This window comes from Trichomycterus rosablanca, chromosome 21, assembly GCF_030014385.1.
Source record: "Trichomycterus rosablanca isolate fTriRos1 chromosome 21, fTriRos1.hap1, whole genome shotgun sequence".
NCBI classification, from domain to species: domain Eukaryota; kingdom Metazoa; phylum Chordata; class Actinopteri; order Siluriformes; family Trichomycteridae; genus Trichomycterus; species Trichomycterus rosablanca.
In genome coordinates this window covers 13,416,062-13,430,922 of record NC_086008.1, presented here as the reverse complement: position 1 = coordinate 13,430,922, position 14,861 = coordinate 13,416,062, and positions in this window count along the sequence as shown.

Sequence of the window (14,861 nt, the reverse complement as noted above, 5' to 3'; positions counted from 1 at the left end):
AAGGGCCAAAGTGGCCTCCACCTTCTGAGGAGACTGAGGTCTTTTGGAGTGTGCCGACCACTGCTTAGATCCTTTTATGACACTGTGGTAGCATCAGCCATCTTCTACGGAGTGGTGTGCTGGGGTGGTGCAATATCAGAGAGAGACAGAAAAGACTGAACAAGCTGATCAAGAAAGCGAGCTCTGTCTTGAACTGTCCTCTCGAACCTGTAGAGGAGGTGGGAGAAAGGAGGATGATAGCCAAGCTGTCATCCATCCTGGACATCACCACACATCCACTACATGAGTCTTTAGGAGACCCAACAAGCTCCTTCAGTACCAGACTCCTCCACCCCCTGTGTAAGAAGCCATCAGAGCTTACAACGATAATAATATATAATAATATCACTCATTCCTTATCTTTCATGTTGGGTGTAATAACAAGTGCAATATGTAACCTATTCACAATAAGTGCAATAACAATATATTTTGCATATTTTTAATGTATATATTATTTTTTTAGATATTTAGATATAGAGTAAATAACTACACACTATGTGTGCAATATTTTTTAATTTCCCTAAGGGGATCAATAAAGTCTTATCTTATCTTATCTCTTAAATCGATTCACATGTGTAACGATTCAAATAGGTTTACATGTATAATGAATCGATATTCACTTTAAACATCAGAGGGCACTAGCGCTATTCACCTCACCTGGTTCACGTCACTACATGGTTGCCAGGTTCAGAATTTCCCAGCCAAATTTATTTATGTGAGGATACTTTCATTATTTGTATTATTCATTTATTTATTGAATGTGGGATTTGTTTTAAAATTTCATTTTCTTTACACAAAAAGGGAAATGTGCAGCATTGTTTTGCATAGTTTTTGTTTCGTTTGTTTGTTTTTTGAATTTTTTACTTTTCCCCACTTTTCCCCCCAATTTTTCTCCCCTAATCTAGTCGTGTCCAATCACCCTGATTGCGTCCTCTATACTGAATCGACCCTTCACCACTGACTGAGGACGCCTCTCAACTGATATACGCCCCCTCCGGCACGTACAGTCAGTACAGACTGCATTTTTCACCTGCATGAGTCGAGTTCATACACTGACGAGCACTGTGTATGGAAGGGCCACACCCCCATCAGCATTATTCCTCAGCCCTGTGCAGGCGCCGCAGTCGCACCAGTTATGAGGACCTATGATCCGACTTTCTTACACACCGCCCAGCCCAGTCGGAAAGGCAGAGCTGAGATTCGATACGACGTATTCGAAACCCCAACTCTGGTGCGCTAGTGTACTTTACTGCTGCGCCACCTGAGCGGCTGTTTTGCTGAGTTTGTACCTACCTCAGAAATAAAAGGACATTCATTATTTAGATAAATAAAAGATAAGCACAAATACAGTATTTTATTTTATTTTTTAAAGAGAAATAATAAAAGTATAAGTCGCTTTGGATAAAAGCGTCTGCTAAATGCTGAAAATGTAAAATGTAAATGTAAAAGGAAACTTTGTCTTCAATTTCATTTTGTTTAAAAAATTGGGAAAAATTGTATTGTGAACCCGGTATCGTGAATCGCATCGCATCATGGGTAGAGTGTATCGTTACATCCCTTCAATTAGGTGTTGTAGAGACTTGACAGTTCCATCAGCCTAGCTGGGCACTCAACAGACACAGTTGGCCATGTCTAAGGGAGTGAAAACCTGATGGGAAGCCACTATAACAATGACTTCTACTCATACTGTATGTCTGGATGCCAAAATATTGCATTCCTCCATATGAGTTAAAGCTCTCTTTAACAATCCATCACTGGCTGGTGTAAAGAACATTTCGTAGTAAGTAGTTTTATTTATTTAAGGAGGAAAGTTACCCTAAATCCATAATTGCACCAAGCAGCAAGATCTAAATGCTTTCTATAATTTGATATAATATTTTGTACATCACTGTGGAGGAACTTAAGCCCACTTCTTCATTTAGAAACGTAGTATGGCCGACACAATACCAGGTTTATAGGAACTGCTTGTTTCCCTTTCTAATTTGTCTGTTCATGGGATAATATCTCAAATAGTTTGAGGATCATTTTGTGGTTTCCTCCTTGCTGCCGTAATAGAAAACTAATTTCCTACTGTAAAGTCATAAACATTGACTTCAGCTGAGTTTGTTTAGATGTTTGCCTGGAATACTTTGAAACTTCTTGGACTGGTTGTAGCTCAGAATGCCAGCCACTTCAGGGTAGTAAACACAAACACAAAACACTGTAAACACAAATCATGGTTCAAGCTGGCCGAGGAGAGCTTGAAAGGGCCTAGGAGTCAGCCCCTCTGACTGCTTCTTTACACTGGCCAGAGGCAAATTCTTTTAAAGAGTTCTAAGGCATACACAGGTTAATCCCCATCGGATTTTCTCTTTAGACATGACCAAGTGTGTATGTTGAGTGCTTGTCCGGACAGCTGACACTATTCAAGCTTAAGCTCAGGTCTCAGTGGTGCAGTAGACTGCTAAGGGTAGAACCATGTTTTTTAGAAACTTTTCTAAACTCTAACTCTTGTAACCCAGATTTTGGATGTTGCTTCTGTTAAATACTTAAATGGGACTGTTTACTTTTTCCCCAGGACATTTAGCATTGAATAAGTTGGATAACCTTTTTAATAAAATAAAGTATCTATATACTACACTGATCAGCCATAACATTAAAACCACCTCCTTGTTTCTACACTCACTGTCCATTTTATCAGCTCCACTTACCATATAGAAGCACTTTAAAGATTAACCTGCTTTTACCCTGTTCTTCAATGGTCAGGACCCCCACAGGACCACCACAGAGTAGGTATTATTTAGGTGGTGGATGATTCTCAGCACTGTAGTAACTATGACATGGTGGTGGTGTGTTAGTGTGTGTTGTGCTGGCATGAGTGGATCAGACACAGCGCTGCTGGAGTTTTTAAATACCGTGTCCTCTCACTGTCCACTCTATTAGACACTCCTACCTAGTTGGTCCACCTTGTAGATGTAAAGTCAGAGACGATCGCTCATCTATTGCTGCTGTTTGAGTTGGTCATCTTCTAGACCTTCATCAGTGGTCACATGACGCTGCCCACAGGGCGCTGTTGGCTGGATATATTTTTGGTTGGTGGACTATTCTCAGTCCAGCAGGGACAGTGAGGTGTTTAAAAACTCCATCAGCGTTGCTGTGTCTGATCCACTCATACCAGCACAACACACACGAACACACCACCATCATGTCAATGTCACTGCAGTGCTGAGAATGATCCACCACCCAAATAATACCTGCTCTGTGGTGGTCCTGGGAGAGTCCTGACCATTGAAGAACATGAAAGAGCATGAAAGAGGGCTAACAAAGCATGCAAGAGTAACAGATGGACTACAGTCAGTAATTGTAGAACTACAAAGTGCTTCTATATGGTAAGTGAGGCTGATAAAATGGACAGTGGGATAGATGCAGCTTCATCATTTCACACATCACAAAAATGAAATCAGGAAGAGAAAAAGCAGTAAACATCTTTATGAAAACTGAACTGAAAATTAAGGGCTTTGCGATTCGGGAGCCTGTGGGATTGCAAAACAGGATGTGTACCACCTGAGAAAAGGTTGGCATACAATGACACAGAAAACCAATGTAATTTGACTCAAATGCATTATCTGTACCAGTGATGCGCATACCTTTAGGGCTTGAGATCTACCATTTTCAGTCGACAGGTCATCACAATCTACTTTTTAAAAAGGTTGGCCTCATCATCTTTCAAAAAAGCTATGTTCAGCATTACAGTGCAAGCAACTAAAAAAATCACACTATCTATATTCTGATTAATTGCAATGAATGGTGTCAGCAAGGTTTATGTAGTCTGGACAGTAGCTGCTGATGCCAATTCTCAAGCAGGCTTCCAAGTGTTCATCAGTAAGGGTGGACCAATATTTAGACTTAACTGATTCACACAAGTAGGTTGTTCCAAAATGCTGTCAAATATGTGGCACATTTTCTTAGGTTTGGATATTTTTCCTCAGCCAGCAAGTTCCAAAATTGTCCAGCAGAAGCCCTTGACTTCATATGAATGTCAGATTGTAGGGTTAACATTTCTCCGTCAGCTTCTTCCACGTATGAACGAATCAGCCACCTTTGCCATGTTCTTGCTCGAATCGAACCCAAATTGGTTTCTTTGTGCTTGGTGGTGCACTCATCTTCACAAACAGTGTAGGTTACAAAAGGAAAAATGCAAAAAAGGCTCAAACTGGCTACTGATGAATGAAAACTTTCTAGATTAGCAGTGCTTTAGGTGGGCTGAGGCATAGCTATGATAACAAACCGCAAATTAAAGTAACAGTGGCCACATTTCATGTCAATCACATTGACCTGTTTGAATGAGGCGCAATCTACCAGCGTGCACTGTGCGATCAACGTATTGGGCACCCTTGATCTATACAATATCTATATCATTAGAATCAGCCACCCAATGCAAATTAAACGTTTCAAAATCATGTCTTCATGTTCCGGGGGATTTTGAAACCATATGCATATTTTCATCCTGGTTTTTAAATTGTATTTAGTTTATTCTCCCAATCTACGTATTTGTATACAGTTACCCAGTTCTATCAGCCCTCCACTGCTGCAGACCCCTACCCGGACTGTGCAGGGCCATTCTAACTCCCTCTGACTGCTTTTTTCACCTACCAGAGGCAGATTCACACAGTATTACATATGGTCTCTTTTATTCAGAATTTCTGTGCAGGTGTCTTTGACCAAGTTTTGACCATTTCCCCCAACAGACACAGCCAATCATGTCTCTGTAGGTGCCCTGTCAGTCCGCTGAGATTCTAATTCAGATCCTAGTGGTGTTGGACTAGCACTCTAGACTGCTAAAACACTGGATGTCTAAGCAGTTGTAGCCTAGTGGTTAAGGTACTGGACTAGCAATCAGAAGGTCGCCGGTTCAAACCCCATTACTGCCCAATTGCCATTGTTGGGCCCTTGAGCAAGGCCTTTAACCCATAATTGCTTAGAATGTATACTATGGGTGTGTTCGAAAACCTAGTGAGCTGCCTTGCAGTCTTACTGCCTACATAGAGAGGATTCCAATAAGTCATTGACTTATAAGGCAGGTTATTCGAATGCACTACTTAGACAGCGATTCCATCAGTTTTCGCTGACTAAGCTAACACAGTTAGCCTCATGCCATTTAAACCAATGGAATGGGGTGGCACAATGCACTAGCACGTCATCTAACATTGCCCTCCGTGTACTGAACATGGTTAAAATAGCTGACAAGACGTTTTTAACGTCTTAAAAAACGTTTAAGATACCTTACTAGTGTGCATATTAAGGCATCTAGGTTTTCGAACAGCCTCCTTCTCGAGAGCACACGTAGGATGACGTAAAATGCTGTCTATGTAGAGAGCTCACTAGGTTTTCGAACACACCCTGTAAGTCGCTTTGGATAAAAGTGCCTGCTAAATGCCGAAAATGTAAATATACTCTGTTTATCATTTTCATTGTTAACGATGTACAAATTGTTCTTGATGTGGCAACAAAAGTAATGAGTCAAAGAACAAAAACTGTCAAATGATGGCACATAACAAAGTACATGGATTATCAATGATTCTTTGTTTGGTATACAATCTTTTATTCAGTCCTTTAGGACACCTGTACAGTATTCAATAAAGAGCATACAACACACAAGAGGAAGATAACTGTCAAAATACTGAATAAGTAGGCTAAAAGATCCTAATGAATGAATGCTTTAAAAAGAAAATCTGTTAGGTTTTAGTGGATAATTGCCACTTCATTTAGCTTTGGGCAAATTTATTTTTATGAATAACCCGGACTAGGTTTGTACTTGTTTTTAACATTTCCTAACTAACACATTTAAACAGATCATTGTAAAGCAAAAATGATTTATGTGTTTTAATGCTCATGACCATAAACAAAAATACATGCTTTAAACAGAGTTTATACACTGATCAGCCATAACATTAAAGCCACCTCCTTGTTTCTACACTCACTGTCCATTTTATTAGCTCCACTTACAAATAGAAGTACTTTGTAGTTCTACAATTACTGACTGTAGTCCATCTGTTTCTCTACATGCTTTGTTAGCCCCCTTTCATGCTGTTCTTCAGTGGTCAGGACTCTCCCAGGACCACTACAGAGTAGGTATTATTTGGGTGGTGGATGATTCTCAGCACTGCAGTGACACTGACATGGTGGTGGTGTGTTAGTGTGTTGTGCTGGTATGAGTGGATAAGACACAGCAGTGCTGCTGGAGTTTTTAAACACCTCACTGTCACTGCTGGACTGAGAATAGTCCACCAACCAAAAACATCGAGCCAACAGAGCCCTGTGGGCAGCGTCCTGTGACCACTGATGAAGGTCTAGAAGATGACCAACTCAAACAGCAGCAATAGATGAGCGATCGTCTCTGACTTTACATCTACAAGGTGGATCAACTAGGTAGGAGTGATTAATAGAGTGGACAGTGAGTGGACATGGTATTTAAAAACTTCAACAGCGCTGCTGTGTCTGATCCAGTCATACCAGCACAACACACACTAACACACCACCACCATGTCAGTGTCACTGCAGTGCTGAGAATGATCCACCACCCAAATAATACCTACTCTGTAGTGGTCCTGTGGGGGTCCTGACCATTAAGGAACAGCATGAAAGGGGGGTAACAAAGCATGCAGAGAAACAGATGGACTACAGTCAGTAATTGTAGAACAACAAAGTGCTTCTATATGGTAAGTGGAGCTGATAAAGTAGACAGTATGTTTAGAAACAAGGAGGTGGTTTTCATGTTATGGCTGATTGGTGTACATCATCAGCCTGTTCAAATTCCAGAGTCCAGAGAGTATGTATTAATGTAGAGGCTGAAAATGCTATGATGTCATTGTGACATTTGTAAGATAATACACAATATCCGCCACTTTGGCTGCATTCCAAAGCAAATACAACTGTGATGATTGGTATGTCAAGTTATTGCAATTCTGCTACTTTGACCCAAAGTAGTACACTATGCAATTTGAAACAATCGGGTTATCAAGTAATTTACAAAATAATATACAGTGGTACCTTGTAACTCAATGTCCCCTAAACTCAAAATCTTTATTTAATTTCAAATTAACAATAACCAGCCACTTTGTTCAGCACTTGGCTTGAGTGATGCAGTAAAACGTCAAAGTGCGCATATGAGACGAATGTGCATTTGTGTGGAATAACAGTCAAATCCACTCTGAAAGCCTCCACATGTATCTTTGTTTACCTGGATTTTTCTCCTGTTTAACTTTTGAACTTGTGTTATAGCTCGGGGTTCTGAGAAGTTGTAAGCATCAGCTTTTTTTCGAGAGTCTAAAATGCTTATCGTTAAAAAGCACCGCAAAAGCTAATGTGCCGCTTCTCATGTGAATGCGACTTTACTGAATGGAATACGGTATTCCAAGATCGAGCATCTCCACAATTACGAAGTATTTGATCATTTGGCAGTGATAGCTCAGTAATTAAGGTACTGGACTAGTAAACAGAAGGTTGCCGGTTAAGCCCCGCCACCACCAAGTTGCCACTGTTGGGTCCCTGAGCAAGGCCCTTAACCCTCAATTGCTCATCGTGTTCAGATCATTGTGTAAGTTGCTAAATGCTGAAAATTTTTAAGGAAACAATTAAGAAGTAAAGATAAAGGGCAGGTTTTATTGTGTTTTTATTTATTTTTAACTGTTTTCAATTGTATTTTAGTGTTTTTATATTATATTTGTGTTATTTTCAGTGTATAAGTATCAAAAACAACCCCATTATTTTTCATTAGCCTAAAATATATGCAGTTTTATGGGACCAGGGAACGTATTAACAGGTTTCCCATACATCCTTATGGGAAAAAATACCTTAAAACTCAATGCCACTCCCTGAACCAATTGACGTTGAGTTTCAAGGTACCACTGTATTTATATCTAAGCAATATATTTGATATGTGCCATACATACCATAATGCTACACTAACTGTGTATATATGTTGATAGTGCCAGCAAAGTCTTGTGGTTAGTGGCTAATACTCTCCAGTCCAGTATGGAAAAGTTAAATTTAGACTGACTGGTTTATATTAGCGACTGGGGGCGGCACGGTGGCTCACAGCAAGGTAGGTCCTGGGTACGATTCCTAGGTGGAGCGATCCGGGTCCTTTCTGTGTGGAGTTTGCATGTTTTCCACGTGTCTGTGTGGGTTTCCTCTGAATATTGTGTAACCAGTGATTATCTGTCCTGTCATAAATGTAACCAAAGTGTGTAAAACATGACGATAAAACCCTAATAAATAAGCCTCTTAGGTGGCGCAGCTTTAAAACACATGCTAGAACACCAGAGCTGGGATTTCAAATACATCGTATGGAGTCCCAGCTCTGTCTGCCAGCTGGGTTGAGCAGCCACATGAACAACGATTGGCCTGTTGTTCATATAGGGGTGGGATATTAAGCCAGATAGGGACTCTCTCATGACTGATGCAACCACGACCTCTGCTGGCTGATTGATGGCGCCTGCACAGAGATAGGAAAAGAGTGCTGTCAGGGTGTGTCTCTCCGTACACGGTGCTGATCCGCATATGCACTCGTCAAGTGTAGGTGACAAGATGCATACGGCTGCTGCCCAAATGTCAGAGGGGACATGGTTTAGCTTTGTTCTCCTCAATCAGAGCCAGGGTCTGCATTATTGGAGAGAAAGCATGATGCAATCGGGCAATTGGATGCGCTAAAAAACCCTAATAAATAAATAAATATATCAGCCAATTTATCTCAGCCATGTATTGAAGAGTAGCCAAACAAAACAATCCCATAATAAGTGTAATTTTATGTAGATATTAGTTAATTTCCCTAAGGGAATCAATAAAGTCTTATCTTATCTTAGCATTGGCACACGGTTAACATGCTACATAGATAGCAAGCCAGCTAATTAGTCAGCTTTTGAGTTTCATGAGAATATGCTGATATACAGAGCTTAGATTTACATTAGTTAAGAATGGTGCACTGCTGAATCTGCATTCAGCAGATGTAAAAAAAAAACAGCAGTATAAATGACGATAGCTGGCACGTTAGCAATGCTATTTGCACTGGTGATAAGTATAGTTAAGTGGAGAACTTTGATAACAGAGTTTCTGTGTGCCTTATTATTAGATGCCAAATGTCCATAAATAATATAAGTGTATACTTTTTCAGCCTGTTCAGTGAGTAAACTGGCAGGTATTAGTCTTGGGCTGGAAGGTTATTTTTTAGTATCAGAATACTAATTTACATTTACAGTTTGGCCAAACATGTGAAACTATACACCGATCAGCCACCTTGTTTCTACACTCACTGTCCATTCGATCAGCTCCACTTACCATATAGAAGCACTTTGTAGTTCTACAATTACTGACTGTAGTCCATCTGTTTCTCTGCATGCTTTTATTTACCTGCTTTCACCCTGTTCTTCAATGGTCAGGACCACCACAGAGCAGGTATTATTTAGGTGGTGGATCATTCTCAGCACTGTAGTGACAATGACATGGTGGTGGTGTGTTAGTGTGTGTTGTGCTGCAGTTTTTAAATACCGTGTCCACTCACTGTCCACTCTATTAGACACACCTACCTAGTTGGTCCACCTTGTAGATGTAAAGTCAGAGACGATCGCTCATCTATTGCTGCTGTTTGAGTTGGTCATCTTCTAGACCTTCATCAGTGGTCACAGGACGCTGCCCATGGGGCACTGTTGACTGGATATATTTTTGGTTGGTGGACTATTCTCAGTCCAGCAGTGACAGTGAGGTGTTTAAAAACTCCATGACAAGGGGGCTAACAAAGCATGCAGAGAAACAGATGGACTACAGTCAGTAATTGTAGAACTACAAAGTGCTTCTATATGGTAAGTGGAGCTGATAAAATTGGCAGTGAGTGTAGAAACAAGGAGGTGGGTTTAATGTTATGGCTGACCAATCCCATAACAACTGTGATTTTATGATGGCAGCATTAGGACACAGCTAACTAGGTTAAAGACATTCAGAGAAGCCAACGTCAAACATATTCCAAATGTATCATTTAGTGTAGGAGAGCTAACAGGTCATCTAACTTTCCTAAGCATAAATCAGTTATGGGTAAAAAATTCTGCGGTTTCTAGAGAACTTGTTTGTTAGTTAACAATAACTTGCATGTCATACAGGTTTGGCTTAAAATTCTGGGGCATAGATAGTGGTGTGGTGACATCACCTGAAAATAATGGAACTGAGTGACATACATACTATCTCTTCAATTTTGTTTTCATTCGAAGTTCTTAATAAATCCTGTGTTAAAAGCAGTGTGACTTCTGAGGCCATATAAATCTAAGATATTTCATGTTTTGTCAGGTCAATTTCATTTTATTTGTTAATATACCTCCATTCCTGCAACAACAAAAAAATTTTATTTAGGGCTAGTCATGAGGTTAAAAAGCAGTGCAAAAGCAGCATCCATGGAAGGCTGAGTCTGTGAGGAGCAAAGATGGGCAGAGGATCTCCAGTTTGTCAAACAAATGCAAGAGAAGATTATTGAAATTGAAAGGTATTTGCATATTTCTCCCTCAACAGCGCATAATATCATTAAATGATTCAAGGAATCTGGAAGAATTTCAGTGCGTAAAGGCCAAGGGTGCAAGCTTAAGCTGAACGTCTGTGATCTTCAATCCCTCAGAAGGCACTGCATCAAGAACCGCAACTCAACAATAGCTGATATAACCACATGGACAGGGTGGCGCGGTGGCTAAGTGGGAAGCACTGTTGCCTCACAGCGAGAAGGTCCTGGGTTTGATCCCCAGGTGGGACGGTCCAGGTCCTTTCTATGTGGAGTTTGCATGTTCTCCCTGTGTCCCTGTGGGTTTCCTCCGGGAGCTCAGGTTTCCTCCCACAGTCCAAAGACATGCAAGTGAGGTGAATTGGAGACACAAAATTGTCCATGACTGTGTTTGATATAAACTTGTGAACTGATGAACCTTGTGTAAAGAATAACTACCGTTCCCGTTCCAAAGTGTAAAACATGACGTTAAAATCCTAATAAACAAACAAGCAAACAACCGCATGGACAAAGAATTACTTTGGCAAACCTTTGTCAAGCACTACAATACGGAGTTATATTAACAAATGCCACATAAAACTTTATTGTGCAAAAAAAGCCTTATGTTAACCATGTCCAGAAGTGGCATCGACTTCTTTAGACTGAGGAATCTGGAATGAACCATCATACAGTGGAAAAATGTATTGTGATCAGATGAATCAGTATAACAGATGTTTTTTGGAAAAAAATGGACACCGTGTGCTCAGGACCAAAGCTGAAAAGGACCATCCCGACTGTTATCAGCAACAAGTCCAAAAGCCAGAATCTGTGATCGTATGGGATAATTAACACTTCTATGAAGGCAGCATTAATGCAGAAAAGTACATTGAGATCTTGGAGCAACATATGCTGCCTTCAAGACACACATTTTTTCCAGGGACGTCCATGCATTTTTCAATAATGCAACACAAACCACATGCTGCACACATTACAAAGGCATGGCTGCGGAAGAAGAGGGTACGGGTACTGGACCGGCCCCAACAGAGAGTGTGTGGAGAATTTTGAAATGCTGTACTGCTGCACAACTAAAGACGTGTGTGCAGGAAGAATGGGACAAAATAACAGCTGAACCACTTAATCGCTTGGTAAGTGTTGTGAGAAGGAATGTCAACATAATGAAGTGGTAAATGCTTTACTGTCACAACACTGTTTTTTGGGATGTGTTGCAGGCCTGAATGCAGGATTGGATGTATATTAACAAATGAAATGAAGTTGAAGGTTCATACTGTCTGCAATATAATTAAAGTCAAGTAAATGTAAGAAACACTGGTATTTTTTACTGTCCCAACTTTTTCTGATTTGGGGTTGTAATATCTTAAGCCCTACATTCAAGTGTAGGAGTGTTAGACATTAAGCAGTAGTATTTGTATAGTCTACTTGCGCTGGCATCAAACAAAAGATGCCTATGTTCTAGGTTACATAAGACCTGCAGAGAAAACAAGTACTCACAGAAAACACATGTATCAGCAAATAAGGATTATGGGTGGAGACCACCTTTCTACCCTATTGCCTCTCTCAATTCAGGTTAAGGGCAGGCCCACTATGCACTTAATTCTGTTTAAAGGAACTATTTATAAGGACAAGTATGGAATTCCCTTAAGAACCTCTTTATCTTTATGGTTTAGCTTAACCTTAAGCACACAGTGTGCTGGATTAGCTTGTGCAAGTCTGAGTTAACAAATCCTGTTTAAACAGAGACTTTTGAGCTAATCTCTGGACCATATATCAAACAAGAACAAAAAAATCTCTGGCCACTTTGAATCAAAGAGATTTAAAAGGTGGTGAAGTCATGTCAAAGCAATGCCAGTGTTATAAACCAGCTTGGTCAGGATAAAGAAAGACTAAGCTAAGGAGCTAAGGAATAAAATTAGGAAAGGGAGTCTAGTTTAATTGTACACATTTTATTAATTTATTTAGTAATTTATTTACCACTTTATGTTGGTAAAGCTTGCGATGTGTCTTTCACCACTTGGCTCAAGGTGGGAATACATAAGAAACAGGGCGTTCATACATCACACACATCCCCAAACATTTATTACAGCTCTTGGCAGTTTAGAGCAGGCAAATCACTTATTTTATAGATGTGGGAGAAAACCATAGTGGAAACCAAAATCTCCTATAGATACAGATAATACCTGATCAGGGTCATGGTGGCTTCAGAACTGGACAATGGGCACAAGTCAGGAATACACCCTGAATATTGCTCCAGTGTCTTAAAGTGCGTCTCGGGCGGCACGGTGGCTTAGTGGGTAGCACTGTCACCTCACAGCAAGAAGGTCCTGGGTTAGATCCCCAGGTGGGTGTTTTGGGTCCTTTCTGTATGGAGTTTGCATGTTCTCCCCGTGTCTGTGTGGGTTTCCTCCGGGAGCTCCGGTTTCCTCCCACAGTCCAAAAACATGCAAGTGAGGTGAAAATGGAGATACAAAATTGTCCATGTCTGAGTTTGACATTAAACTTGTGATCTGATGAACCTTGTGTAACAAGTAACTATAAACATGACGTTAAAATCCTAATAAAACACACAAAGAAACAGTGCATCTCACATTCACTCACACCAATAAGCAATTTAAAACAGCCGTTCGGTCTACTAGCATGTTTTTGGGAGACAGAAGGAAACCAAAGCATCTATAGGTACCCACATGGACAAAAGCAGATCATGGCAAAATGTACACAAACAGTAATCTGAGGTGTTAATTAAACCCACATGCTCTGTACCCTGAAGCTGCACAGCATCAACACTGCCTGCTGAGCCACCGTGGTATTTTTCAGCACAACAAAAATTGCTGGTTTGCTAATAGGGTAGGGCAGTTGTTACCTAGTGGTTAAGGTACTGGACTAGTTGGACTGCCAGGTTGCCACTGTTGGGCTCTTGAGCAAGGCCCTTAACCCTCAATTGCTTAGACAGTATACTGTCACAGTACTGTAAGTCGCTTTGAATAAAAGCATCTGCTTAAATGCTGAAAATGTAAAATGTAAATATATAACATTCTAATTAAAATGTACCATGTATGATTTCACATTTTAGTTTTTATTAATTAGAATTAGAACTCATTTGGGTGTTAAATGATTAAGGTTTGGTTTGGTTTTTTATTTGCTTCTTTGATTGGCTTATTTACTTCTGTAAAGCTCCTCCCTGACTGAAACTCTTCAGATCCTAAACCAGTAAAGCAGCCCCAAACCAGAATGAGCCAGACACCATCCTTTACACTATGGATGACGGTTTCAGTGTTGGATTTTTTTGTCCTCCAATTATGGCATTTCTTCCAAAACAACTGCAGAACATTCAGGTGGTCTTTTGCAAATTAGGGACACTCACTGTGTTGATTAGTGTGTTAAAAATAGCATTGGGATAGTTTTCTAAATTGCTACCAGAGAGCAATAAAACTTTGGATATGTTTATACTAAATGAACCAAAGCAGAAGATCTGTTTTAACTAATGGCTATTAGGAAAAGATGCACCATGGAACTGATTCAAAATTCTTCTTGTGAATGTGTGACAATTGGTCCAGGCCCTATTCCTGCAGTTAAAATATATCCAATGTTATGTCACCCTCTAGTAGTAGTCTAAAAAAATGACACCCACTATTCTTTATATTTGTGTATTTTTATACTACTACCTACTTTTGACCACATAGTGTGTATATGTATATAGTGTACTTGATTTTGAATGGATGAAATTGTAATTTGTAGCCATAAATCCACATTTATTTGCAAATGGCTTTTAGAAAATTAATTAATACTCTTATTCACAAAAGTATTTAGACCCACTTTGGATCAGGTCCATCTCAAAAGTCATAGTTTGGAAAGGCCTGTGCCTGGGTCTTGGCCTTGGTCATTAAATTGAGAAAGATTCCAACAGTCCTGTGTAAACATGGAAGAATCTGTAGGACAGACAACCATCTCTGGAGCACTTCCTAAATCATGCCTTTATGGCAGGGTGTCAAGCTGGAAGCCACTGCTGAGTAAAAGGCATATGACCGCCTGCTTACATTTGGTTAAGGACTTAGATGAAGAAAGATGATAAGATGAAAATTGAAACTCTTAGCCAGAACAGCCATTACTATGTCTGACTGCTGCACACCCGGCTAATACTATTGCTACAGTGCTTAAAGGTAATTTTCATTATACCAATATCATGTTGTTTTTAGATCTTAATATTTATATTAAAGGCAGTAATATAATGAATAAAAAAATAATAACTGATTCATTAGGAACCTTTTTGTCCAAAAAATTAGTTTGAGGACTATTTCTCACATACCTAGAGATA